The sequence below is a fragment of the Spinacia oleracea genome, chromosome 4, assembly GCF_020520425.1.
Source record: "Spinacia oleracea cultivar Varoflay chromosome 4, BTI_SOV_V1, whole genome shotgun sequence".
In the NCBI taxonomy this organism is placed as follows: domain Eukaryota; kingdom Viridiplantae; phylum Streptophyta; class Magnoliopsida; order Caryophyllales; family Amaranthaceae; genus Spinacia; species Spinacia oleracea.
The window spans coordinates 15394114-15404793 of NC_079490.1; the positions used below are offsets into that span (position 1 = coordinate 15394114).

At 34.3% G+C, this 10680-nt stretch overlaps 4 non-coding genes across 4 annotated transcripts; all 4 read right to left on the minus strand.

The window, feature by feature from the left end:
* Positions 1-5925: 5925 nt before the first annotated feature.
* Positions 5926-6023, minus strand: LOC130460482 (small nucleolar RNA Z103). Its single transcript, XR_008920339.1, has one exon. It is a non-coding gene; the product is annotated as a small nucleolar RNA Z103 (small nucleolar RNA).
* A 267-nt stretch (positions 6024-6290) lies between these two features.
* LOC130460511 (small nucleolar RNA R44/J54/Z268 family) lies at positions 6291-6386 on the minus strand. The gene has a single exon (XR_008920368.1). It is a non-coding gene; the product is annotated as a small nucleolar RNA R44/J54/Z268 family (small nucleolar RNA).
* Positions 6387-6456: 70 nt separating this feature from the next.
* Positions 6457-6550, minus strand: LOC130460562 (small nucleolar RNA SNORD96 family). Its single transcript, XR_008920416.1, has one exon. It is a non-coding gene; the product is annotated as a small nucleolar RNA SNORD96 family (small nucleolar RNA).
* A 560-nt stretch (positions 6551-7110) lies between these two features.
* On the minus strand, positions 7111-7223 carry LOC130460514 (small nucleolar RNA Z107/R87). Its single transcript, XR_008920371.1, has one exon. It is a non-coding gene; the product is annotated as a small nucleolar RNA Z107/R87 (small nucleolar RNA).
* Between the last annotated feature and the right edge of the window lie 3457 nt (positions 7224-10680).

Here is a 10680-nt window from a genome sequence, read left to right on the forward strand (position 1 = left end):
CCAAAAGAAATTATCTCTATCTTTCCAAATGCAGCCAATTTCTCAACCAATAATGAAATTGGCATTTCACAATGCCCTATCACCAAAATTTTAGAAAATGAAATTCCTAATTTTTCCCTTGATCAATTCATTGCTTCTTTTCAAAGCATTAAACCCACAATTCTTCTCTACTACCGAAATAACCAAATGCCAGATAAGAATCATGTAAAAAGATCTCGCCGTGAATATAATAGCCATGACGATAAACAACACTATTACTACCATCTCCATCCCTACATTCCCATAGTTTGGTACGTAAAGTAACATAAAGAATACGATTATTACAGAGGAAAAAATAAAAAAGTAGGCAAACATTATGCAAAATTCGCATAAATAAGTGACAATGAGTCGTTTCCACGCTTTTGGAATCACACTCACAACTTCTCTGAACGTGAAACCCTTTTCAGTATATAAGCAAGCAACTGTGCAGGCGATAACATAATCAATAATTACATCTAACATTAAAGAGAGTAGAAAAGTGCAAACCGCACTTATAATTAAGCCAATAATAGCCCATTTTGAAGTGATCAAGTAAGTTGGAGAACCAACTTGGTCGATGGATGTCTTACCTCCCTTTTTTTCTCTTTAGGGTTTACAAATTTCAAAGGGTTTCTAGGCCGAAAATAGTCAAATTTCTTCAGAAATTTGGCTATTTTCGGCCCTTTTGGTTTAATTATTCATGTGTTTGTCTTCAGATTCAATAAAACTACGTTTGAGTATAGTAAGTTCCCCTATAGTGGGATTAGTGAGTGTAGTAAGATCCCCTATGGTGGGATTAGTTGAGTATTTGGGTTTTAGTATTAGTATAGTTTTGGTGGAGTATCGTCGTGAATTCAGTTCGTTGATAAAGAATTATACGAGATTGACCCAGTTATCAAATTTTCAAATTGACTTAGATGAATCGGATGGAAACCGTCCTCGCGGCTACAACAAATCGTTAGACCGTCTCTCCGAAAAGGTTGTACTAGTATGTTCTAGCGATATGTGCGAGAGATGTCCCACAGTGCAAGATCTTCCCAACTCTGGTAGTTTTGATGAAGGAATACCTCTTTTTGATTCAACTTGTTATGTATTTGTTAAATTCGATTTCTGTTGTAGATGTCGTATGACTTTCTATTAATGAATTGATTTTACATTAAAAAAAAAAAAAAAAAAAACTTGGTCGATGGATAAGGCGGATAATGGCAAGGGTGATTTGCTTAACATAAGCTTATATTAGTTGCTAGGAGGATAGGAGTATAAAAACAAGGGTGATTTGGATGAATATTTTGGGGCATGTCAAGAGAATCTTAAATGATTCTTTGAGGATGCCAAAAAAACCTATCTCATTACTCAAGCTTTTAATTTGAGATCCCAGTGTGTTTTGGATGATGTGGAATATAAACTTTTGGGTTTTTCTATGTTGTACCCTTGTATTTCTTTGATTTCTACGTTGTACCTATGCATTTAAAATCTTCCACATTGTACCCATGTACTTGTAAAATATAGTCAATCTTATCCTTGATGTTAATCTAACTTTTAAAAATTTCTTGACTTTTTAAGCAAATAAAGATTTTTCTATATCTTATGCAACTTTATGTTTGTTGTTAAACCAACGCTAATGTAGAAAAATCTTTATTTTCTTAAAAACACAACAAAAAAATTTAACATTGGGTTGGCGACAAGGATAAAAGTGAGTAACTTTTGCAAATACAAGGGTACAATGTGTAAAATTTAAAACGTTTGGATACAACGTAGAAATCAATGAACTAAAGGGTTACAACGTAGAAAAACCCTTATTATTTTTATATATTTTTTTTGGAAATGGTAAGAAGAAAAAATAAAGCATTAGGAGACACTCCTCACACGGGGAACTCCTAATGCAAAACCCTCCTTTTAATTATTGTTGTGGTAATCAAATGAAAAAATATACGTAGGACTTGTTTGGTTGACATGAGAATTTAATTCCCATAAGAAGTTGTAATTCAAAGAAAAATAACTTCCCTTGATAAATTACTAGGAATTTCCTTAAGTAGTTGGTTGACAAAGGGAGGGATACGTAATTTACTTCCCATCTTTTGTAGGATGCAACTCCCTTATTTTTACTTTTTCATGTAAACTAAAGAACTACCCGATCTATAAACAACAAGATCAGATCAAACAAAGAACCAACCTAATAAACCTGAAAAACATAAATACACAACTATGGAGTACTATCTAAGATATGATCAGGGGTGGTAGATTAGAAGAAAAAAAAATTACCTCCCCCAAAAGTACTTACATAATTAATGAGCGAACGAAGCGCCTAAACTCAGTCCAGTGACAAAATGTAACAAATCCATGAGAATTGAGAAAGTGAAAGTATGACTAATTAAATTGTAGGCACCTATATTTGTCTCTAGGCCCGGTACGGTGTGTTCATGAAATCAAACACCGCTTGACTAAGCTTTTCTAAGTACGCCACGAATGATCCATGTCTGGCTGATAATCTTGTAAACCATATTTCAACTTTTAGAAACTACTATTTATAGTAACTGCTATGCCTGAACGCTGCACAGAATGGTAACTGTATAAGATAAAATATCCGAGTGTTTAAGTCGCATTACGATCTATCGTTGGATAAAGGGTAAGAGTTGCATCACAACTCATATTATAAAGGATAGAAACTGTGAGTGAGATTCGGGTAAAAACCGGATAAAACTGGAAAAGGAAGTAAACACCAGCGCTAGAAAATTAACATAATAGCGGAATAATCCCAATGTCAGAATCCATGTACAAAGTAAAGTTTAAGCATAACATACATTGATAGCGTGTACTCCCGTATAGTCTACGAACACGATCGAGAACTCTAATTGTAATTCGTCTACTAAGTCCACCGACAAGTGTATATTCGCCTTGAGATTGATAGCTTATATCTCTTTCAAATTTTGTAACTTTTTAGGGAAATCCATTGTTTGGAGGCATAGAAAGAATTAGGGTTCTCAAAGGATGCCAAATGTTTGTGTATGATTAGTTGTGTGGGAAAACATGTGCAATAGGTTATTAGAATAACGTAGTTAGCATGAGCATGCTAACCGGCCAAGGCTTGTGGCCACAAGTCGGGCAGCAATCCTACGCGAGGGAAGCAACATGACATAGCAGTTGGGCCGTGGGCCGAGCCCTTTGGCGAGCGATGTTGTTGTTTGCTTTTCTCTTGCCGTGTGCACCACAGCAGCAGGCCATGGGCCAGTGCTGCTTTGCCATGTGCGATGCGCCCATGGGCCTTGCGCTTGTGCGCTCCAGCTCGTGGGTTGCTCTTCGTGTTGCGACTTAATTATCTTTCGAAAATTTATTTATCGTATAATATGATACGATACAACGTCGTATGATACGATTATTCGTTTCGCCTAGCTTACGAATATACGCAATACGATAAACGATTCGACAATTATGTTTTCTGGACAAACTTCCCAAAACTCCATTAAATGAATTTCTGAATCATTTAGTCCGACGATCTGCTTTATGTCATTGGTGTGACCTTGTAGGTTCCGAATAAGGTTTTGACCTTGTAGGTTCATTGCTCCAGTAGTCGTTCCGAACACTTGATCTTACTAAATTAATTATTTGCTATTAATCTGAACCTTGGTATTAGACTAATGCAACTTGGGTAAGGGACACATTTGAATTTGTGGGGGTGTCTAACAAAAGTTGGCATACCCAATTTCAAGAGGGACAAGATTGGTCCCAAACGGTTGACTCTATCCTTATTCGTTATCCTTATCAAAGTGTTGCTTATCATTTCTTGTTAAGGGTGCTAACAACTCTTATGCATGTGGTAACATTATTGAAGCAAGAGATGCTGAGTTTTTGTAAATAATTTTCGCCAAGAAGAAGCACAAGGGCAAAAAAGGAAACAAGTTATGGTGATGATTTCATTACTGCTTTGCTTTTCTAACTAAACCTTTATTGATTAATGATGATTTTGTGTATGTCTTTATTTTAGAAGACAACTCTAGAACCTACTGTATAAGTTGATGCGGTTGTCTAGAAAGAGGTTATTGGTAGCGAACTTCAGTCAATTCTAATCAGTAATATTTGGGAATTTGGTTGATCTGCCTAGAGGTTGGAAGCCCATTACATATTGTTGGAAGTGGTTTTACTCAAAAACATGGAATTGATTATTTTGATACCTATTCTCTTGTCACTAAAATTGAAACCATTAGAAATTTAATTGCTCTTGGATACATTCATGATTTTATCGTGTATCAAACGGGTGTATAAACCGCATTTTTTGAGACACTCAATGATTGTTATAACCAATTATATTTATTGGGTCAATTTTTTCACACTTTTCCATTAAAACATTAAAATGTCAAATGTAAATAAACAAAAAAACGGAGGGAGTAATTTATAAAAATAATAAGCAAGGATTTCTAAGTTTGACCTTTGCGGCTTTGTCTTGGTTTTTCTTTACCTTCTAGTCTTCTACTCCCTCCGTCTCTTTTTGTTTTTTACGTTTGGTATTTTTCACGCGTTTTAACAAATAATAAATTTGGATTGAAATCCCTCAATTTTTTTATTTAAACGAAATAAATTACGTTTATTTATAATGTTTTCACTTTTATCAAAAATCTGATATTGGAAAATGAGAATTTTAATTTTTCCAATGGAAAAGTGTGAGAGATTAAATGACTCAATGAATTTGATTGGTTAAAATAATGGTTGAACACAAATTTTGATAGGATACTAAGTTATTTATGTGATAATATAAAAGAAAATGTAAACAACATTTTGAAATACCCAAAAAAAAAACGTAAAAAACAAAAAGAGACGGAGGGAGTACATGATTATAGTTAGCAAGACGGCTCAAATACTGAGTTGGTTTCTAGTACTGGAAGCCGTTAAGCCATACTATCCATGTCACCCGTAACTTTTAATATTGATTGGGCAGACAAAAAGACCAAATCCTTGAATTCCGACGACGAGTTTCAATCTTCTCTCAAATTCACTATTCACAACTAGCAAATTACTAATTTATTTTAAGGTAAAATTAATTCATTAGTAAAATAATCATACAACATATACAATTAAAATCAAAACTAATAAATACAAAACATTAAGGATCAAACGAAATTCTAATTCGGCAAAACCATGATCATTATGAATGAGATATAACAATGATGAATACCCTATTTTACAACGCTAAATGATGAATACACCATTTAGGTAGCCGAGGCAGTTTAAGCGCAAAGATCAGGTACCCGAGTCAGATTAAATACAAAAGCAGCACCAAACTTCTCACTTTGATCGCCGAACAAGTAGCAGCTTCCACAAATTTGGTAATTTACACAAAAAGGACAATGTCGAATCTTTGACGTTTAACACATTCTGCTGTACCCACTAATTTTACAAATAACCAAGTATGATAAATTCAACTCATTTACATAGTAGAATACCTAATTAGAAAAGATAACAAAAGAGTGGTGCTAACATTCACAGCAAAAAAAATGCTGAATCTGATATATAATTTCAACAGCCGCATCTGGTGAGAACAATGCATATAAACTTCCTCTTCTTAAATAATGTTTTTCATACACTCTATATATTTCACCTCGGTTTACAACATGTCTATCATATAGAACTTCAATTATTGACATTTAACGGGAGCAATCATGAAGAACTCTGTGATTGGAATGGTGATTGTGCTAAACATCATTTAGCCGTCGAAATGAAAACCAAGCCATAAGATCAATAGGAAGCATCAAAACCAATCTCAAAGAAAAGGAAGTCCATATGCACCGATCTCAACAGATATATTCAGTCTGTTGAATAAATAAATCTCCCAAGTTCTTAGCTCAATCAAATCTCCCAGCAGTCAAAAACAACACCGGATAAACAATGTCAATTGCATACAAATTGGTAAAAGAGACGGATCAGAAATCTGGCTTGACTTCTCATAAAATGAGAAATAAAAACGCTCAGTGATTTCAACTTCGTTCATCTGGGGAAATAATCATCATTTCCATCTCTTAAACAAATAATTTCAACAAAATAAACCATTTAACTAAACCAAATGTAGGAACATCTGAATGCATCAACCATTACAAAATGGAAATGCCAGAATATCAATTCCAAACAACTCTTGGCAACGTACAGCGCTAAATGTGCTATGAACAAAGCACATCAGAGACTCTAATTTATTGCCGTATTCCCTACAACAATCATCTATACTGCATAAGTCTAAAAACTATTTTAATCAATCACCTAAACTAAGTAAATCATAAGATTAGTGAAGAGCATCAAAGAGATTCCCATTTAAGACAACTCAACATGGATTCACTCATTAAGAGTTTCTGATGTCCCTGTCTAGTTTTATCATCATTTGCACTCACTAATTTTGATTAATAAATTTTAAAAACTGATTTTCATAATACAAATTAAAATAAAAAGTCCAAAAACAAGCCTCAGAATTGCAGAATTTTGTCAACAAGGCCTTGTAAAGACCATTCAGTCCCGAAAGATGGTGTTTTTTAACTGATTTCATCACAGGCTAATCAGAATATATCCTAAATTTGTTTAAGAAAGATGCCAATCCTAATTTCAATCTCCGATTTCAATCAAATTCGTTGAAATAGAAGATTCAGAAACAACGAAATAAATTGATTAATTGAAGGAAATTTAAATGATTTAGTTGAATAAAAATTTGAGAAATGTCGACTCTCATGGCCTGTCCCAAAAGATTAATGCAGCAACGCCGCTACTCAAGGCAATGGAATATGAGACCGTCAATTTAACGGAAAATCCTGACGGATTCTCAACATCAAATTGAACTTAATTTGTGACGTTTTTACTTTGAGATTTACAAATATCATTAGATTTGCCTCAATAAAATTGTAAATGAGATTTTCGGATAAATCTCCGTCACATAAAATTAACCAAAAAACATTGTAAAAATCGAAGAAACAAATTAATTGAAAAAAGAGATTCAGAAGCAATGAAGAGTGTAGAATTATATATTTCATTGGATCAATCCTCATCCATTAATAATCCATGAATTAATTTTTAAAAAAAATTGAAGTTTGAAAACAACAAAGAGATGGAATGGGGAGAGAGAATTACTCAGTTCAGCGGGTGTGTCGACACGCAAAAAAATCATCCTCAATAGAGTGAGAAATTCCTGCAATACGGTCTGTTGAGCTTGAATTTTGTGAGTCGTCACTGTAATTCTCCACCAAATTTTGAACAAAAGCCTAATTTTAATTAAAACTGAAAGAAAAAAAAAGGAAAAAAATTGTAAATATTTGATGAGTGAAGATGTAAAAATGAGTAGAAGAGAAGCGATGAATGTGAATAAACAGAGCTGGAAGATGAATTTATAGGAGAGACATTGAGCTTGAATTAGGGTTTTAAGAATTGATCCATGGCAATGTGGTGTGGGCGGTGGGCGGTGGGCCGTGTGGTAAGTGATGTCTAGACTAGAGCAAGTAATGTCCGACCCAATAACCCAATTACCCGAATTGAGCAAGCAATGTTGAGAGACCCAAAATTTTAATCTGAATCGAACCCGGATGACCTGAATTCAATCAGATTTGACCATTTTATCACATGATGTATTTATATCTAGTTATACATTATTTCTGACATTTTAGACACAACACTAAAATGGCCTGAAATAAAAATCAAAACTAAACCCTATCCATTCACCCAAAATGTCAACCCTAGATGTCTCATACAAAGTACTCGTTGAACCTCTCTGATGTTTATGTTCTATTAGGATTTTTGTATGTGATATGGAGTGGTATTGTATGCGAACTATAAAAATACGTATTATATATATATATATATATATATATATATATATATATATATATATATATATATATATATATATATATATATATATATATATATATATATATATATATATATATATATATATATATATATATATATATATATAAAGGGGAGTTTTTTGGAGAGCATTTAGAGCGCCACGTAGGATTTCCACGTCATCAAAGAATAATATATTTCAGATTTTTAAAATAAAATAAAATAAATAATAAGAGATAAATTGTAACGCCCCGACCTCTAAATCACTTATTAAGGCATAATTAGCAGCGGAATTAACCTAATTTGGTCGGGACATTACCTGCCGTAATTCTCTTTTGGAAGTTACAAGGCAACATCATACATAAGCCATAAAAACCTCAAGTCTAATATAATAATCCTTTATATTCCCAAAATATAAGTACATAAATTACTAAAAGTCTTTAATTAAACTATTAAAACATTAAGCATAAACTAGGTGAATAATGTAATAGTGAAGTTCCTCGCCACTACTCGTGTCCATCGTTCCCCGCAGTACCTAAAACGGAAAACAAAACGGTGAGCCGAAGACTCAGTAACGACTACCCTAGCAACGTAAATTCATTTCAACTCATTTTATTTAATAACACAGGGGGAATAGAATGGGTAAAACATTTAATAAAACATCATATTTAATTCATTCATAAACTTTGCAATTTAACATGCTAGTTGTCGGCAAGTACGAACCGTGAAGGATTTCTCCACTGGGCCTGGGCCCTGAGCCTGGGCTCATCATCGTAACATGGGCCTGGGCCCTGAGCCTGGGCTCATAAACCATGGGAGCCTGGGCTCGTAATCCATGGGTGGACAGGTGTCCGTGGTGCATGCATGACCGGTAGATAGGAAGATGGTAGTTTATATACCGCCAGACAAACCAGGTCTTTCACTTTCATTTATCATGTTTTGTATAATTTTACCAAGCCTTGGCTTGTATCTCAGTTCGAAATAACATAACTCATTTAGCTCATAAAACATCATTTTGATCCTGGGATCAATAAACATATTATTTCTTTCAAAGCATTGCATAAACATAATTTTATGAGAAAACTCAATCAAATCATATTATAATAGACAATTCAAACAAATCATATTTCATCCCACAATCCATAAAACACATCAAAACATTTAATTCATAAATTCAATCATAACGTCATAATTTCATAAATCATATTTATAAGGGGATTGCGGGTACTAGCAATAGCCGTTACCTCAATTCCATGATTGCTAGGCCTTTTTCCTTAGTTCGTTCGTCCTGAGCTCCGAGTCCGATTTCTTTCAAAGTATCAAATTATTGAATTAATTACTAAAACGATAAATTTCTTTAAAACTGATACGATTTTAAAATAATGAATATGTATCTTATAATTTCGGAATTAATGAAATATTATTTATTTCCAAAAATCTGTCATATTATATTTTTAAATCATTATTAATAATTCATTTTATTGAAATGTTTAAGTAACTATTTATTTTCATAAAACATTTAGATTGACAACTTTATAATTAATAATTTTATAAATAGTGAATTTTGAAATGATGAATTTAATAAAAATATGAATGTTTATAATTTCTTGAAAATATTTATTAAACGAAATTTCAATCAAAACATATATATACATTTCTTAAATCGATTTACAAAAATGTTATTTAATTTCATGAATCAACGAAAATATTTATTAAATCCAACTTTTCAGCCCAAAATATAAACATTCTAATTATCATTTAAAATCCTTATAATTAAGATACGAGAAAATAGCAACAATTAATTAGAGCTTAAATAAATAGTAAAATTTACTTTGAAAAGAATTTGGGCCAATTTGTTTTGGGCTTGGGCGTGGGAAATAAAGGAAACAAGGTTCCAATTTGGAACCTGTTTCATTCGAAAGGGAAGCACGAAAAACAGGGGAAGGGGGCACGAAGGAAACAGGGGAGGGAGAGGAGAGGAGAGGAGAGGAGAGGAGAGGGGGTTGGGGTTGCGCTCGGGTTCTGGACGGCGCAAAGGCGCGGAATCACGCCGGTTAGGCGATGGTGGTGGTGTGTTCGCGGCGGCGAAACAACAAGGAAGGGGAGGGGGTGTCGCGCGAACAGGGGAAAGCAGGGGAGGGGTGGTGATTTGGGCGATTCTGGGCGGCGATAGGGAGGCTCGCTGGGTTGTTTGGTGGCGGTGGTTGATTGGCAAGGTGATGAAGGTGGCTGGAGGTGGTGGTGGTTGTCGGGGGTGGTGCTGCGAAGAGAAAAGAGGGAGAGGGCAGGGGAGTTGCGTAGGAAAGGAGAGGGAGTACGATGGGGTACGGTGGTGCTAGGGGGCAACGGCGGTCAGGGTGGAGACGGAGACGGTGACAGGTTTGGTTCGGGTGCGGGTGGCTGAGAATGATGGTGGCAATATGTGGTGGTGGTTCGACAGAGAAGAGAACAAGGGGGGGGGGTTCTCAATTTCTTTTGCTCACTTATTTTTGGTTTTGATGTTTAAAATTAAAAATCTGGAATGTTAGAATTTGTAACTGAAGAAAAGAAGGAAGCAAAATTTGTCTTTGCTATGAATTGGGACCGAAATGAGGGAAAAGGGAGAAGGAAGGATTGGTTTCCTTCTTGCTGGTACGTGGAGAGCAAAGAGAAGAGGTGAAATGAGATTTTGGCTCTTCTAAGGGCATTTTAGTCATTTCCCAAAGTTAGGCAAAAATTCAGAAAATCAATTTCTGTTTTTAGAAAATTAATTAGAATGGAAATGTTTAATTAAAACTAAGTCTCAAAATAATCTTTTATAAAAGTGTCGTTAACGAAAAATAAATTTCGTTTTCGAATAAAATAAGAACGTTA